The following is a 17,174-nucleotide window of genomic DNA, read 5'->3' as shown; positions in this document are numbered from 1 at the left end:
CTAATAGCCTTTATAGAGAATTCTAAACTTTGGGCTTTTTGTTGAATCCGCCCGCGTTGTAAAATGTGGATAACTACAAATTTTCTAAGATTTCTTCCTTTTTATTAATTTAATTTATTTCATTCATTTTGTATATTAACTACTTTACATTGTATGTCTCAATGTAAGTGACATCCATCAACACATGTATGGCATCTGTGATTCAAAAGACATTAGTGGGTATTTGTTTCTCTGATTGTAATGATTGTATTTTTTTATGATATGGTGAGCCGAGAGTAAGTGTAAGTTTTAGAAATAAATATCATCTAAACTTCATTGAGATTGTCATAATGATATGCAACCGTATATTTAGCTCACTTAAAAAGTCTACAAAGAAAAGATTCACCTTTCAATTTCCTTAGGGCCTAGCATGGATGTTTGCTATATTGGGAATCGATATGGGTTGGTATCAAAAATTACTTATAACTCGTTCATTCATTTCAACATTTCATCATTTTGGTTATAACAGCATTTCCATTACTTTGAGTTTTTGCTTTAAATTTTTTCTTTAACTTTTATTTTAAGTGAACTGTACTTTCGTACCCCTCATACCTCAAAACGTAAGGAAAATTCAATTACATATATTTGAACAATTACAAAATCAAGTTGAATAATTTTTTAGTTGATTAAATAAAGCAAAAAAGTTGTTTATCAAATATTACTGAAAGCAATTTCAGTACTTGAAAGCTTTCAGGTAAACACTTTTTTATTTAAACCATTGTTTTACAGTAAAATTTAAAAACATTCCTGCGCACTTCTGCGCAAAAAGACTGACTTTTCGTTATTTTATTTTGTACTAGTGGACCCGGCAGTGCTTCGTTATTGCCAGAATGTTTACCGCAGTTCAAACCTCACCAATCTCACTACTATATAAAATATGAAAATAAACGTGTAAGTAAATAACCTAAAAACTTCTTTTACTAATTTAATGTGTTGTGTATATCGAGAGTATGGTCTACAAAGATTGTCATTGTTTACATAGATCGTTGTCTACGTCAATATCGACCGTCACACAGTTATATCATATGATTATTAAATATTATGTTATATTATTAAATATTATGGAAATAATAACTTGTGAAATTTTTAGCGAAATCGGTTAAGTAATTTTTTAATTATTAGGGCACGCACAAAACGAAGATTGCCTTTTATTTATAAAGATAATAGTTTTTTTATATAATTTTTTGGGAAAGAAACATACAGAACATAAATTAAGTGAGAAAACTAAATGAGGTATAATTTTTTTTTATTTGATATTAAAATATAACTTCAGTTTATAAGAAAATTAAATTATTATAACCCTAATTTGATGAAATAATTAAAAATAACGATAGTACCTACAACGTGACTGTGACTCACTGCATGAGCGCGTATGATAAATACACCAACACAAAATCAACATTGGGGTTATGTTGTCTATTGTCGATCTTAAATTGAGCATAACTGAAGAACGACTCAACCAACCTTCATCAAATTTTCACATGCACAACTTCAGATAGACTATTAAAGCATATCTAAAGATCATTGAAACCGATCTAGTAGTTTTGGAGAATTCCGAGTTAAAATTTATATAAATAGGTCTTTACAAATATATATGGAATATATATTTTAAGTAAATGGTATTATTGTATCCGTATACATCAAAACTTAAAGAAATTCAATTTCACCCCGCAATCCCGTGCGAGTGAAACTATTATCGTATTTTTCTTCCAAAAGTCGGCAAAATTATTAAATTTTTTTTTTTTTTAATTAAATGATTTTATATATTATTTTTAATTTAAAAGAATCTAGTGAATTCATTTTATAAAAATAACGATTTTTTTTTCTGCAGTAAATCGGAAATATATTTTTAAATACCTGCATAAATCAAAATGATCAAATATTAAAACATTTTCTCTTTCTAATTCAATATGCAGTATCATAAAACGACCTATTTTTAATAATGTCTGATTTTTCGCTAACTATTATTAAATCATGGAACAGTTGTAATCGGCGCAGTTCCAATGTGACTGAGTAGACAGAAAAATTGGTTTTTCCGATAATCTACAACTGCTGACATCAACGACCTTGCAACGTACCGTTATTGTTCAAAACAGAATCTAGCAGTTTATTTATAAATATAATTTTGAATTTTCCTAAATTATTTCTATTTCAATGAGTTTTCCTGAATATTTTAAAAATTTCCCGGTTTACGCAGTCAAATTATGGAATTCATTTTCAGTTCAATCATTTTAAGCTCTGTTTGTATCTTTATAATAAAATAATCCCTTTTAATTGAAAAACAATAAACAAAATTATGAATTCTTTTTATAACGTACGAATGTGTTACAAAATATCATCAACCAAAAATTTTCACTTAGCCTTGCCTTCAGTTATTTCTTAATTGACATATTAAAAAAAAAGTATGTAACGTAATAAATTTTATGTTATTGACTTTAAAAAAAAAATTATTGCACATGAAGTTACTTGTTTCATTATATTTAAAATGCTTTAATTTTAATTTTTAAGCCAAAATTCTCAACAAAATAAAACAATAACCAAAATTTGTAATATTAGTATATTAGCATTATAATTTTGAAAAATACGGTACATAACCTACGCTCGCTTCGCTCGCTAACCTTGACTAATTAACACCGTAATTTTTTGAGTATTTATTTAATAAATTCAGTAATTGTTGCAATTATTTATTATTTAAATAATCAAAACACTCCTGTTAATTAGTGAAGGTTAGCGAGCGTAGGTTAAGTTTGGTTAAATATATTTATAAAATAAATAAATATAAATAACCATTTATTAAAATTAATAAAGGGGTTGTTTTGAATCTATGTTAAACTCTATATCGGCCCATTTTCCACCGAAATCCGATTGACTACTTTGTTTTTAAATAAAGCTGTAGCTGCGGTGGCGTTAATACGAAAGTACCAAAAATACTATTCGACTTTTTGAAAATTTGAAGGGTCATGCATCAGGGGGCTTAATAATTAAAATATTCATTAAAATTTATTTTAAATAAACTAAAATCGGAATAAAAAAAGTTTTTCGATTTTTTTAAATTTGGGAGCTTTCCATCAAGACCCTCCCTTTGATGTTATATGATGGAAACGGTTCCTAACGAAATTAAGGTACTTTAGCGTCTTTATTGTTTAACAAAATACATTTTGAGCATTACAAATTTTAAATTACAAAGTTTTTTCTATTTTGGGGGTCCCAAATTCAAGGGAAAGCATTCGGTTAAAATTAATTTTTAAGCAGAACTGATGATAGTAAATTTAAAAAGTAACTAAAAAATGTTTTATTAAATAAATCACACTTAGATACAGCCACAATTCTAAATAAAGTTGTTATTTTTAGAAAAGGGGTAAACATTTTCGGCTATTTTTTTTTAAAGAAATAGTAAAGAGAAAGTTATCAAAAAATTAATATTTTTATATTTTAAATGCAATTGGTAAATTGCGAAATGGATTTAAATTTAAAATAACCTTTTAAAAATTATCTTTTGTTACCACAGATATCCCAGTAGCGGGATGTACAAAAAAAATGGATTATTATGTTTTGAAGGCTTATTGATACAAAAAATATAGATACAAATAATTTCTATTAATTCCTTTTCTGAAAAATATATATCTAAAAAAATATATACTAAACAATGACGAAATGAGTTGTTCATGTACCGCATTGGAAGACGCGAGTTTCCCTATCGCATGTATTGCCATGTTGAAGAAACAGACGAACACAATTCTTTTTTCGATGTACTGAATGGGTAAATCAGAGGGCTAGGACTGGTGTGGCTGGCTTGACGCCCGGGCTCCTTGTATCATACATGCTGGCTTCGTCAGAGAATTGAAGGCTGGTGGATTCGTTTGCGACGGAAATGTTGTGTTTGGAGGCTAGAAGAAAGGTACACTAGTTTAGGGACGCGTGGATAGCCCAAGTCACGAGGGCCAGTATTTAGATGTACCGGTTTCAATGAACAGCTGGGGACTCCATTGGAGAATAGGTGGGGATAAAATAAGACCAAGTCCCGGCCACCGGATTGGGTTCTGGGGGCGACGTAGTCGGGCCTTGTTTCCTCCCCGGTGGTAAGAAGCAGGCACACAAAAAGACGAGTCCCGGTCCTTAGGGGGGAGGGGGGTCCCGGGAACGACATGATCATGCTCGGTTACCCCTCCCTGGGGATGGTGGCGGGCATGTAAAAGATCCAACCGGGGAGCCGACGTGCCATGCCGGACCAACTGCCGGTAGGTGGGGAAGCTCCTTAGAGTTCAAAGGACACTCCCCTGGGCTGAGCTTTACTTCATTGTTAGTCCAGACTAGTGGAGAAGGGGAAAAAAAGGTGGTTTAAATTTAAAGATTTTCATTAACTTTAATAATATTTTTGGTAATTCTGAGCAATTACTACTTAATCAACTTAAATTTTATTCATTATTTGATATATTTTAGTAGATATGGTCAGGATCAGTAAAACAAATCTAATGTCCAAAAGTAGATTTGGATAGCGGGTGATGCGTGCAAGATCCACACCGCGTTATCAGTACTTTAGTCAATTAGTTTTGTGAGTTATCGAGACCTGTTAAAATGCTAATCCGCTGTATAAACCTGCTTTCTGACGTTTAGATCTTGAGTTTTCCTGACCCTTAGCTTATAGTCTATTAAATTATGAAAAAAGTTTAAGATCAAATAATTTCTCAGAATTTCTATGTTTATTACAAAAAAAAACCTAAACGATTGTCGATTTTCTTGTGATTTTTGCGAAATGAAAAGTAATTTTTCAGGAGAACGAATTAAGAGTTAGTAACATATTTCTTCCATGAATTATTAACGTTTTGGTCAAGTTTTCTTATAAAAATGTGACTTTTTCAGTTCCTATCATCTCGTTTAAATAATAAATAATGAAATCTGGTCTAATTGAACTGCGAACAAAGTAAAAGAGTAATCATTTCAAAAGAGAAATCTCTTTCACACTTACTCCACGCACTTGAATTTTTCGAAAAGTAGTTACTGATATATTTTTTACCATTTAATAGCAGGGATATAGATGAAAATTTATTTTCGTTATGAAGAAACGACCATTTTAAAATAACTTTTGAAGAATCTATATACAAATGTCACAATCTCGTTTTATGAACGTGATCTCCATTAGCACCATCAAATATCTAATATTAGAGCATGCAATACTAGTGGTGTTACACGTATTACAAAATTATATGTATATACAATATTTTATGTTCTAAATAAAACCGATGAAGAAACTAATATATATTTATTTGTTTTTTTTTTTTTTCAAGGGTGCACTTACATATATAATCCCAATGTAAGAATTAAATAATTTTAATTTTTTACCTGGAAAAGTGGCTTTTATCACCCGCCATTTTCCTTTTTAAAAATTTTCATAAACCATATATCATTCAACGATTAAGATAAATCATTTGTGCAAATTTTATGAATATAAATAAGTTCAGTGGCTCATGAAATACATTAGCATTAGCAAATTAAATAGATTAAAATAAATAACTAATATCTATCTCCATTAAATGACCTCACACGTTATTTTAGTACACCAGATTCTCTCCTTGTGAGAGAAAATTATGAAATCTGTCATGACGTTAAAAAAACCTCAGTACCTTAGTCGAGAAAATTCCATCAATTTAAATTAAATCGTGAAATTTTAATAAATTTAAATCAACGGGTAGGTCATAAAGATCTTCTGAGCCTTATAAATAAAGTTCTTGTGGAAAACAACTAGTTGTAAAATATATATAACATAAAACTAGAAATTTTAATTTTCTTTTTGTGTATAATCTTCTTGATCCCAATCTTAATCACTTATCATCACCTATCCGAAAATTGGTACGGTTAATCTTTACTGTGAAGAAAAAGGACTGGTTGTAGAAGACAAGTACGTATTTAGCTGAAATCTCCGTAGTGTACACGAAATTTACCTGATAGTCTCATAAGTGATTTTTCGAGTCCCTACAGAATATAGATAGAAAAAAGCATTTAAATACTAAAAACAAACTAACAGGTTAAAAAAAATGTAAGGGGCCTAACTCATATCTTGATTACTCTCTCTTTACAACAGAAATAAAATTAACAAGAGTTTTTAATAAAGTTTCCTTTTTAAGTTTTGAAAGTTAGTTCTCAAAGCACGTATCATAAACTATTAAGATAATTTATATATTTGATACATAACTGACATAATGTAGCCGGATTTAAAACGATGGACTATATTTTGAAGACGTTATTGACCGTTTCATAAAAATATCAATATACAGTGTAAATGCTTTCTCAGTGAAGACAAGATTGCTTTATGCAGATAACAATGATTGTAAATCATAAAATTGTCACAACATAGCATGTCATGATATCTCAATAAAATTCATACGATACTTGGTTAAAAAAAGCCAGTACGTTCAGTGTTAAATTTCCAATTAAATATAATAATCCAGTTTAGATTCCATTTAAAATAAAAGTTACAAGCAAAAATTTTAAATAATAGTTTACTTACAGTATTTTAAACAAAATAAAATATTTGCATTGATGAATACAGTTAATCAGTAAACCTTAATTAAAAATTTTAATAAAATTTCAAACAAAAACAATGGGTAATAGAGATATTCTGATTTTATATATTTATTTTAACTCAATATAAAAGTTACATAATCTATCTACGACTAAAGAAAAAAATTGTTTCGACCATTTTATTTAAATAAGATCCTAATTTATCGAAACAATCATTCTAACAGTGTATTTAAGCTTTGTATAAGATGAATTAAATAATTTCTTAATAATATTTCATAACTGATAATTTATTTTGTATTTACTGTCTTTAATAGAATAAATAAGACCATATTTTTTACAAATTGAATTAAGTTTGGTAAGTTTATTTATACACATGAGTTGATAATTTGGTTTATCGTATACAAAATATACGATAAGCCAAACCAAATTTAATTAATATAATTGATTCACTTAAAACGAAGGCATTTCAAAGCCTTTTATGATTAGAAGATGGACAAGAACGACTGAAAACATAAGTCAGTTTTTAAAAAAATGTGTAATTATTAAATTTGGTTTTTTAAATTTGGTAATTAAATCTTGTGATTATAACAAGTGGCTAAGTAAAGATTAATTTGTAAACCCCACCAGACAGATGACAACAACAATGACAAGGTACTGCACTGACTGGATGGCTTTAAACTCCAATAAACGTCTATTGCTAGACAGACTTCCAACAAGAGGAGATCATCTGGGATCAGTACAAAGTTGAGTTACACCAATCGCATCCGAGAAGAAATAGTAGGTTCTCTTTCAGCTTAACAACCCTCCCTTCTCTTGAATGACTCGCATATAACTGTTCTCATATAATTTTCTCTTACTCTTAATAAGTTAAATGTAATTATTTTATATAAAATTTCAGATAGTTTGGTTAGTCAAACCGAAAATTGCTAGCGCAAATCAAAATGTCTAAAGGAAGTTTTTCAATAATCAATCTCGTCAACTAATACTGCTTATTCAAAAATTATTTTTTTTTTAAATAAATTTTTAATAATTACTTCAGAATATCAAGGATTATTTTAAATCTGCTCGAAATGAATTTGTACGTAGATTCTTAATTTTATTGGATATAAGATTAGATTTTTTCAGTCTTTCAAATCAACTTGTGGGATTAAGCATCGATCAGTTTATCGCTTAAAAATGTTGAAATTTAACAAAAAATAAGTTTATTATCCTTCCGTTTAGTCAGATTTTACATTATACTTGATTGAACTATAAGTTATCTCTAAAGTTATCGGGAATTTGTCCAATTCTACTAAAATTAAAGCGATAGTGTTACGTGAACTAAATTTATGGGCTTATTATTTATTCTATACTAGCAGGCCCGGCAATGCTTCGCTGTTGCTAGATTTAAGTATATGTATATATATGGATTAAATGAACACAATTGAAAGTTTTATAAAACAATAAAAAAATGAACATTACAGAACGTCACAAAATTTACCTTCCTCTATCTCAATTTTCCCCTTTTCCCTTCCCTCTTTCCTTTTTTCTCCTTTCATTTTCCCCGTTGCCTTTTCCACTTTACCCCATTTTCATTTTTACCATATTACCTTTTCCATTCCGTATTTTCCCTTTTCCGATTCTCCCCTTTCCTTTCCCCATTTCTATTTCCCTTGTTTCTATTTTTCTCCCTCTTTCCCCCTTTTCTTTTTTCTCCTATTCCCGTTTTTCCTTTTCCTCGTTTTCCCCTTTTTCTTTTTTCCATGTTCCCCTTCTTCCCTTTTTACCTTCATCCCTTTTACCTTTTTCGATTTCTCCCTTTTTCCCTTTTTTTTTATTTTTATAAAAATATTCAGTATAGCGTGTGTTTCTTATACGTCCAACAGATAGCGCTGTTTTTAAAAAAAAGCATGTTTTTACCTGTCTCAGGTGTCACATCTGAGGTATATAAACAATAGGTATATATAGGTAGAGGTATATAAAAACACGCGTGGATTCGAATGCAACGTTATTTCAAAGTTTCAAGGCAATCGGTGTAGAACTTTCGAAGTAATTTTGAACAAACGAACATTTACATTTTTAGTTATATACACAGTAGAAAGACATGATCGTAATGTTAATGATAAATTTACGTATTATTAGGATTTGTTTGGATCGGAACTTAAATTTGAAAAAAAAATTATTAAAATAGAAAATAAAATATTAAAAAATAGAAAAATAATTTTTAACTTGTCAAAAATAATAATAGTAGTAGCAGTAGTCCGGTATATATCTAGCAGAAGCCTGCATTCTTAATCAAAAGCACTTCCTTCGGTTTTCATTACACAAAAGTCATCTTAAACTAACAAATTGTTGTTTTAAGTCTAGATTCTTAACAATGACTTAGTTAATAGGAAATGAAATATAATTCAGTGTATTTCTTTTTCTTCTACAAAAAATAGAAAAACGCTAACGTTAGGTTATTACCATCACTTCATCATGATAAGTTTATCTATCCTGAGGAGCAGATCCCTTTCGTAATATACGCCTGCATTCTTTTCTGTACGCAGCTAAAATTTTGATTTTTCTTTATATGTCCTATTTCTCTTTGTATTGTTTATGATTTTTCATCTCTTTTTTCACCTTCTGCTGATGTTTCAAACACTACCTAAATTGTGAAAAAAAAATCATATTTTATTCATTCCCCAATTTATTATTATGGATTTTCACCAAATAAAGGCGTCATCCATCGATTAAATCTCTCACAATATGTCCCAGCTAGTTAGGATTCCTCTATAAATAAGTAACTTCAACATAGCTTAATCAAAAGCTTCATTCAACCTCCTGGACGCTTCATTTTTCACTCTATCCAGTTAATTTTCTCAAAATTCCTCCATGACTATGATTCTACTGCTACAGGCCTTTCTTTTCCCGCATTCATATTTCACATCGACAAAGAAATACACTCTAAACTTAAAATCTCTTACGAAGCTTCGTCAACTTCAACAACATCTTTTTACATAACTGTTTCTTCTATTAAATTCTTCGTTAAACTTTGTTTCCAATGCTTCATTTCCTAAAAATATCATATCACCTAAGAATATTATAGCTATACTTTATTTTCCTTGCTTCTACGCTAATCCCTTTATCCTCTTCTAGAGAATTTTTATCCTATCTTCAATGTACTTATTAAGCAAGTATGGGGATAAACAACACCCTTTCCTTAATTCTATTCCTATGTTAAAGCTACTTAAATAAATATTCTTTGATGTAAGCACAATTCTAAAAGTAATCTTCTACTATTCAAATAGACTATATTTTAAATATTTCGATCGGTTTATCTCTTTTGACAGGATTAAAGGCTTTTTTAATGGTTTTCTGATGTTCAAAATCCTGTGTAGGTCAAATTTAGTAATTGAAATTTGACACACTTCCCGTTATCCAATGAAGCTGACATTTTGCACACAGCTTTGGTTTTGATGACAACATAATATAGCATATTTAATATCGTTCTAGATCCAATCTGGCGGACATAATGAAAACATATTTCTTTGTTTACATACGAATAACAAATCGTATGTTTCGGTAACTAAGGGTTTGTTGTGGCAGCGAAACGATTTGTTACGATAACAAAATAGATTTGTTACTAAAACCTATCGTTACTGTAAGTTATTTGATTTTGTTACGACGACAAACCGATTTTTTATCTTAAGTAAATGAATTTTGTGATTTTAAATTTTGATTTTTTTGAATTTTGTGATTTTTAGTGCGATTGGGAGACTAAAAAATAAATCAATTTTTAAAAAATTTTAAAACAATCGATTTATTTTAAAACGAAATTGCTCTAAAAATTATAAAATAATTTTTCAGTGATAAGATAATCAAAATAATTCTCTCAATATGTAAAAAGAAAACCATTGTGCCCTCATAAAATATTACTGAGGAATTCGAATAGGTGTTCTGTGGGAATTAAGTGTTAATACAATTTTCACATTGTAAAAATGTGAACATAAATTAAAATGATTAAGACAAAGTAATATTTTATGAGCGCACAATCGTTTTATTTTTACTTTTAGAGATGGGTTACTTTTTAGAGCAATTTCGTTTTAAAAGAAAACTATGGTTCTAACTTTTTTTTTTTAATTTATTTATTACATGTCTATACCTATATAAAACAAAATAAGAATTAAAAAATTATACGTTGCGTTACGAATTGTAGATGTTCCGAAAAATTTAAGTAAAATATATTATTTATTGACTGCTATCATGAATCAATACTTAAAACTTCACCTGGTTAATAATTTTTATTAAGTAAAATAAAATAACGAGTTTACCAAAGAAACCGAAAAATGCTATTTTTATGCGTATTTCTTATTCGTAGAGATTAAATTTTCACATTTTCTTATACAAATGAAAAACAATAATCCTTGATTAGAATCTAATTATAACCGTTCGTAAAGTCAGTAATTTATTTCTGTATCAATTTAATCAGAAGTTAAATATTATGGTCTAAAATATATAGTGAACATATAGCTTATTTATAAATCTTTTTGTTTAAAATGTTCTTTGTTATTAGGTAAATATATTTTGATTATTATTTTCATTCATATAAATTGTTAAATACAGCAACCTTGAAAAAGTTTAATCTAACGAATAAAAATACTTCTGAAGGAATATAATAAGAACTAAAGTATGAAGTAAGAACATAAAATTGCATTGTATAAGGAAATGGAGATATAAGTAAAATAGCGAGAGAAATGCGTGAGGGAAATGATCGAAATGAAACCGGCTTTCTCCCTCCAATGAAGAACAAAAACGGAAACCTAGACAACACTGATGTAATGGCTTGCGGCTTAAGTAGGATCTGAATTGCAAAGTGTTGTCGTATCTCGCTACCATGTCCTGAATCAACAGGATGTATTTGTTCAGCCTTTTAATCTGCAGTGCCACTAATTGCCTTGGCAGGCAAGACGTACTGTGTACCGGCTTGTAGTCGACAGCAAATACCAAACAACAATACTACCTTTATAAAACCTACTTCCACGAAATAATATTCATAGCACCAACGTATTTTCAATATTTTTCTTACTAGCCTCCAAATTAAACGAAATTAGACATATTAATACAATTAGGCAATTAATTATTTATTTTTTAAATTAATAATAATAATAAAAATTAATTGTATATTAAATGTACTGGTTATTATTTAAGAATATTCAATGTATATTTTACAGATATATTTTTAAGGAAATAAAGAACGTTTTATAAATTAAGTGATCTCTAATGGAAAATAAAAACTTGTGCGTATTTTAAAAATTAAAAATCACAATTATTAGTATGGCTCATTATTATTTTTATTATTACTTCCGGGGTTTTAATAGGTTAGTTGAAATTTTAATTACAATATTGAGTTCATAATTCCGTTAAATTGCTCAAAATAATGGATGTATTTCCAATTAATATGAACTGTATTTAATACGGATTGACATTCACAAACAGAGGAATAAAGGGCATGAGAATGCAAAAGTCAAATTTCACTATTTCATAAACTTAAAATTGTACCTGCTCCCCTTTGTATTATTTTTAGGGATTTCATAATTTATTTTAGAAGATTAAGAGACCGGTTTTGATCCATAGACCGGTTTTGGGTTTTATGTCAAGACCGGTCTTGACATAAAATTTCAAGATGTCAGACTCTTTATGTTGCTCTACATTGAAAAACTTGTTCCGCATAGAACTGACCCGTAAGCAGCTTGATAGCTTCACCAGTTATAGTCTAGATATTCTGAAAAACGACCTACCAAAGGTCTGACCTAAATTCATTAATCATTAAATCTGAATCAAGTAAAACGTGATTTAGGATAGAGAAAAGCTGTGTTTCGTAAAAAGAAATAAGTAACGATAAGAGGAATCAAGTCGTAAAACGACAAACGTTACCAAAATGATGCCTTTAAAGGTCCTTTCTGGGAGGGGCAACCAAACAAAACATTACGCTCTTAGAAAATCGGAATAATATATCCAGAAGCAATACGCTACTAATCATTGTAATGATTGAAATTAACTTAAACATGTACTATTTAACAAATTTATTTTTCTCCCAAGAAGACAAGATCCATCCGTAAACAAACTTGATTTTCTAGAAAAAAAAAATTCCTGTTTAACTGTACGAAGAAATGTATCCACCAATTAATCTAATCTTGGTTGATTTCATGCATCAATTTATAACGTAAATTGTAAATAAAGTATTATCATAGTAAGTAGTTAACTGTAAAGTATTATCATTGAAAACGTACAAAAGCATTATTTCTTTAAATACAATATTCTGAAATTTATTGTCTGAAATCATCCCACAATTCCGGTTAAGGATCACAAATTGCTCCGATGATTCCAGCTACCGGAATACGAAAACCTTTTAATGTATAAATGCTTCTTTATGCCCGCTCATATTGTAGGTTCCATCGCATTCTACCCAATTCAGAGAACGATTTGTAACCTTTTAAAAGTAGCTAGATTATTTTACTAAGATTAATTCACTTTATTAATTCTCACGTTAACATTTCTTTCTATTAATGGAACTTAACCGAAATACAATTGTTAAAATTGTATTTCTTGCCACATTACATAAAAAGTGTTGTAACAGCTGACCAATAGTAATCTGTTACCCAACAGAAGTAAATAACTTTACTAACTTTTCCTTTTCATTAATTATTTATTTATCTCCCATTGTCAGTTTTAATTGTGCTATCAAATTCTTCATTTTAAGGAATTGATACAACCAGGTAAACATTTTTGTTGCTTTAAAAATCCAATCTTAAAAATATAACCACAAACCGACTTAAAACTGCGTTCATTACGCCATTGTTATTCAATAATTTATGTAGCAACACAAAAATGTTAAACATTTGTGGTTTTTATTTGATAAAGAATGAAAGTAGGTATAATAAGCAACTACCTTGTATAAGCTCTAATAGACGGAGATTTGAGTAGAGATTAAAATTTCAAACAAATTGTCGACGCATAAAGAATGTAAATTGAATACTTGAGGTAGTATCGTTGAGGGTGTAAAGAACATATTGTATAGGATTGTGAAGAAGGGGAGACTCATATAGAAAGAAAAAGTAATAATAGTGGCTTGAAGTTAGCCGTAATATGAGTGGAGAGTATATTATGAGAGAGCTCTACTGAAGTAGCTAGCGGTCTGTTCCCTCGGGAGATGCCGCACCTGGTGGGTTGTAGGGAACGTGCCTCACCACGTGGTCTCCAGATGCCTCCTTACTCCCTGTTAATGGTTCTCTCGTATCAAAACGCCACAACATCCTTTTAAATCTTTCTCTGCTCACTTTAGTTGATGTTGTCTGATGCATTAACGTTGTTGGTTTTTATTAATTAAAATTCAACAGTCTTAAAATTTATTTTCTTTTGATCCTTAAATTAACTTCAAAACATTACCAACGCTATTTCGTTAAAATATTTTATTTTTACTATTTAATAAATAATAAATGAAAATAACTTTTTTTTACGTTAACTTTATATACTCTTTCCTGTCGTACAGATTGCAATTCATTATTTTTCAATTAGTTTTATAATATTTATACTTAAGGGTTTTCTTTATTTTTTTTTTGTTTGTTTAACCTATGAGACGAATGATTTGTAGCGTGAAAATGCCATGCCTGAACGGATTCGAACCTGGGACCTCCGGATGAAAGGCCGAGACGCCACCATTCGCGCCACGGAGGCCGGCTTCCTAATGGTTTATAAGAATTTATTTCTAGGGATTATTTCAATAGAAGCCCACAAAATTAAGAAAAATCTCGATAAATTTATTATTGAGGGTTTTGTGGAAAATACAAAAATAAAAAAAAATTCCACAATTTTCAAACAAATTATACTAAAATTAATTTTTCTAAAAATAGTTGCAAACATTTTTGTACAACATAAAATAATTTAACTTTTATATGATATTAATTTCGTACGAGTAAATTCTTTCGAGCAATCTACCGGCATACAGAAATCCTTAAATCGATTCCCGCCTAGGAGTTGTCATATTTACCCCTCTAACAATTAATTTATCTACTCAAAACAAGATATTTATGTAAAATTTCTTTTATAAATTTATGTTGCCTATAAAAAGAAAACTTTATTAATATTAAATATATTATTATTTTTTCAGTAAACACAATAGACTGAACTAAAAAATTAAAAAAAAAAAATTTTAATAAAACATGCCTGTCAAGAGAATCGGACAGCATAAATTCCGAACAATATAGGGAAAAGAATTTTAATAAGGTGGTCGTTGGAAATTCTCAACATGGACAGGAAAATATAAAAAAGAAGGTAAAATAATAGAAATGTAAAATTCCCAATATTTCTATCCGCTGTCGGGGCCTCATGAAAATTTTTCTGTCGTCAGAAGAATTTTTCTACGACAATCATTGAGTTTTTTTTTACGTAAATTACAACTCATATATAATATTAATAAAGTAACTAATTTATGGTACGTTATTTGCTTGGATTTTTATCGTAATAGAGATTTAGAAATTTGAATTTCTCGAGGAATAAAAGAGAATAATATAAGCAGGAGTTTTCATCCTATTTAACAGCCTTTTTAATTATCATTTTACAGTGGAATTATGGCTGTCGCTAAATTTAATTTTCTTATAAAAATAAAAGGAAGTGCGTTAAATATACAACCAAAGTAGATTGGATTAAAAAAAGTATACAACTCTTTTTCCGGGTCAAGGTCAGCCGCCACAGATTTTTTCTTTTTATAGAGACGAAAATAATTCAGAAAAGGGATAAAAAAGGAAAAGCATTAATCTACAAAATATGAACGAAGGAAATGAAAATCTCGCATTCGGAAAAAAAATATTAAAATAAAAAATAAAAACTCTTAAGCTTTATAAAAGCACTTTAGTAACACTTTTAACAATTCAACCTTTTAACTGACATTCTTGTTTATGGAATAAAAAAGAATTATAATGGATTTTCGCCGTATTTTTTTTCTTTTTTTTTATTCAGTAAAAAATGTTTAATGTGGGGGTGTATTAAGAATATGTATTTTTAAAAAAATAATCAAGTGGAAAATAATAATTACATCACCATTATGTATTTAGCTTACTGAAATTATATTCTATTTTAAAAAGTAATTAAAATATTTATTTTTTGAAACGAGAAAATAAACAAAACCTTTCCTTGTCGTGTTACTCGACTCGTTGTTGCAAATACCAGAAAATAATTAAAAAAAAAAAAAAAATTTGAACTAAGTTAGTTTTATTTACCTCATTGTATATAGAACAAAACTCAAACACCTTCTCAAAATAATTTAATTAGGTTTTTTTTTGCTGTAAAGTTAGTTACTTACTTACTAAAGCTTTATAATGTCACACTCAAGATAATATTTTAAAATAAAGTTTCTACGAATTATTTCTTGAAATAAGATTTTTTCTATAAAATTCAGAACTGAGACAAGTTCTATTTTATAACTTAACGCCTATGAAATAATAGATAAACAGGCAAAAATGTCATGCTCATTCGGTTTAATCAGTTTGGAATCTGACACCCTCAAGTTTAGTGGTGTCGTATCTAATTTCTTGTTATTTCTCTTTCTTTTTCTTTTTTATTTGTTATTAATGTTTGTTTTGTGGACTATATGGTGCTGAAATTATTGGTTTGTGATTTATGACTGAGCTTGAAATTTCATATTTGTCTTTACGTTTGCTTACAACTGTTTATTGTGTATTATTTATTTTGAGGGTTCCTTAGGGACCTTCTTACCACGTGCTTTTGTCAGGAAACTTACTTATGGCTCCGCAGCAGAGCCGATTGTAATTGTAATTGTTATTGAGCAAAAAAAAAAATTTATTTTAAAATGAATTTATATAAATGAAGAACTTATTTGGTAAAAATCCATAACGAGTAAATAAAATTTGATTCATCGATCATCTGTCTGAGTTAAAATTTAATGTATTTCAAAAGGAATAATTTAAAATTTCTTATATTTATAAGCTATCAAGAGCTAAAATTTCGAAGTTATTGGTTATTATATGGGTCCATGTTTTAAATATATCAGTGAAAATTATTATCACTTGTAATATTATTTCAACCTCGATTACATCTATGTATAATTTTAATCATTGCGAATTTTAAATCTAAAAACAAGAAAAAAAGATTCATTTTTATTATAATAAACTAATTCTAATTTCAAAGTCAAACGTTTAATACTACTTAAATTGCTGAATCTAGCCTACAAGAAGTGTATTATTAATATTGATTCAGCTATTATTTTCCTTTTTATATACTGTTTCATTGCTAAGGAAAATTTTGGATGTGGAATCTTATGCCGGTTTTTCTATGGCTAATTTTTCATTATTGGAAGAAATATTTTCAAATATATTTATTTTTAAATTTTTTTGTGTTAAAATGTTGTTAATTTATGAATTACTTCCCCAAAATATTCAAGAAAATAAATTTAGTGCGTGGAATTAATTCCACAAGAAGAAAAAGATAAAATTAATGCAATTAAGAGTTCCTAAACTTCGGAAGCCTTATTTTTTGTTTTTGTATGAGTTTATTTAGGGGATTAAAGGGCCGACCCTAACGTTTTTGCCGCCGTAGACAAACCCAAATATGCCGCCCCCAAGCTTAAAAATGTTAACCAG

The 17,174-nt window shown here is 28.7% G+C and overlaps 1 protein-coding gene and 1 long non-coding RNA gene across 4 annotated transcripts in view; one reads left to right on the top strand and one right to left on the bottom strand.

The window, feature by feature from the left end:
* LOC142320538 (uncharacterized) overlaps window positions 1–17,174 on the bottom strand; it is a 505,330-nt gene that overhangs the window by 245,440 nt on the left and 242,716 nt on the right. The gene's annotated exons all lie outside the window — the stretch shown is intronic.
* The window catches only part of LOC142320539 (uncharacterized), a 216,127-nt gene that overhangs the window by 727 nt on the left and 198,226 nt on the right, over window positions 1–17,174 (top strand). The window contains exon 2 of one of the 2 annotated variants that reach the window (XR_012755429.1): window positions 840–930. The exons of the other annotated variant lie outside the window; for it this stretch is intronic. This is a non-coding gene — a long non-coding RNA (uncharacterized LOC142320539). The remainder of the gene's footprint in view (window positions 1–839; window positions 931–17,174) is intronic. 2 annotated transcript variants of the gene reach the window in all.

The sequence above is a fragment of the Lycorma delicatula genome, chromosome 2 (assembly GCF_047948215.1).
Source record: "Lycorma delicatula isolate Av1 chromosome 2, ASM4794821v1, whole genome shotgun sequence".
In the NCBI taxonomy this organism is placed as follows: domain Eukaryota; kingdom Metazoa; phylum Arthropoda; class Insecta; order Hemiptera; family Fulgoridae; genus Lycorma; species Lycorma delicatula.
The sequence above is the reverse complement of the archived record's forward strand: the minus strand, read 5'-3'. Positions and strand labels throughout refer to the sequence as shown.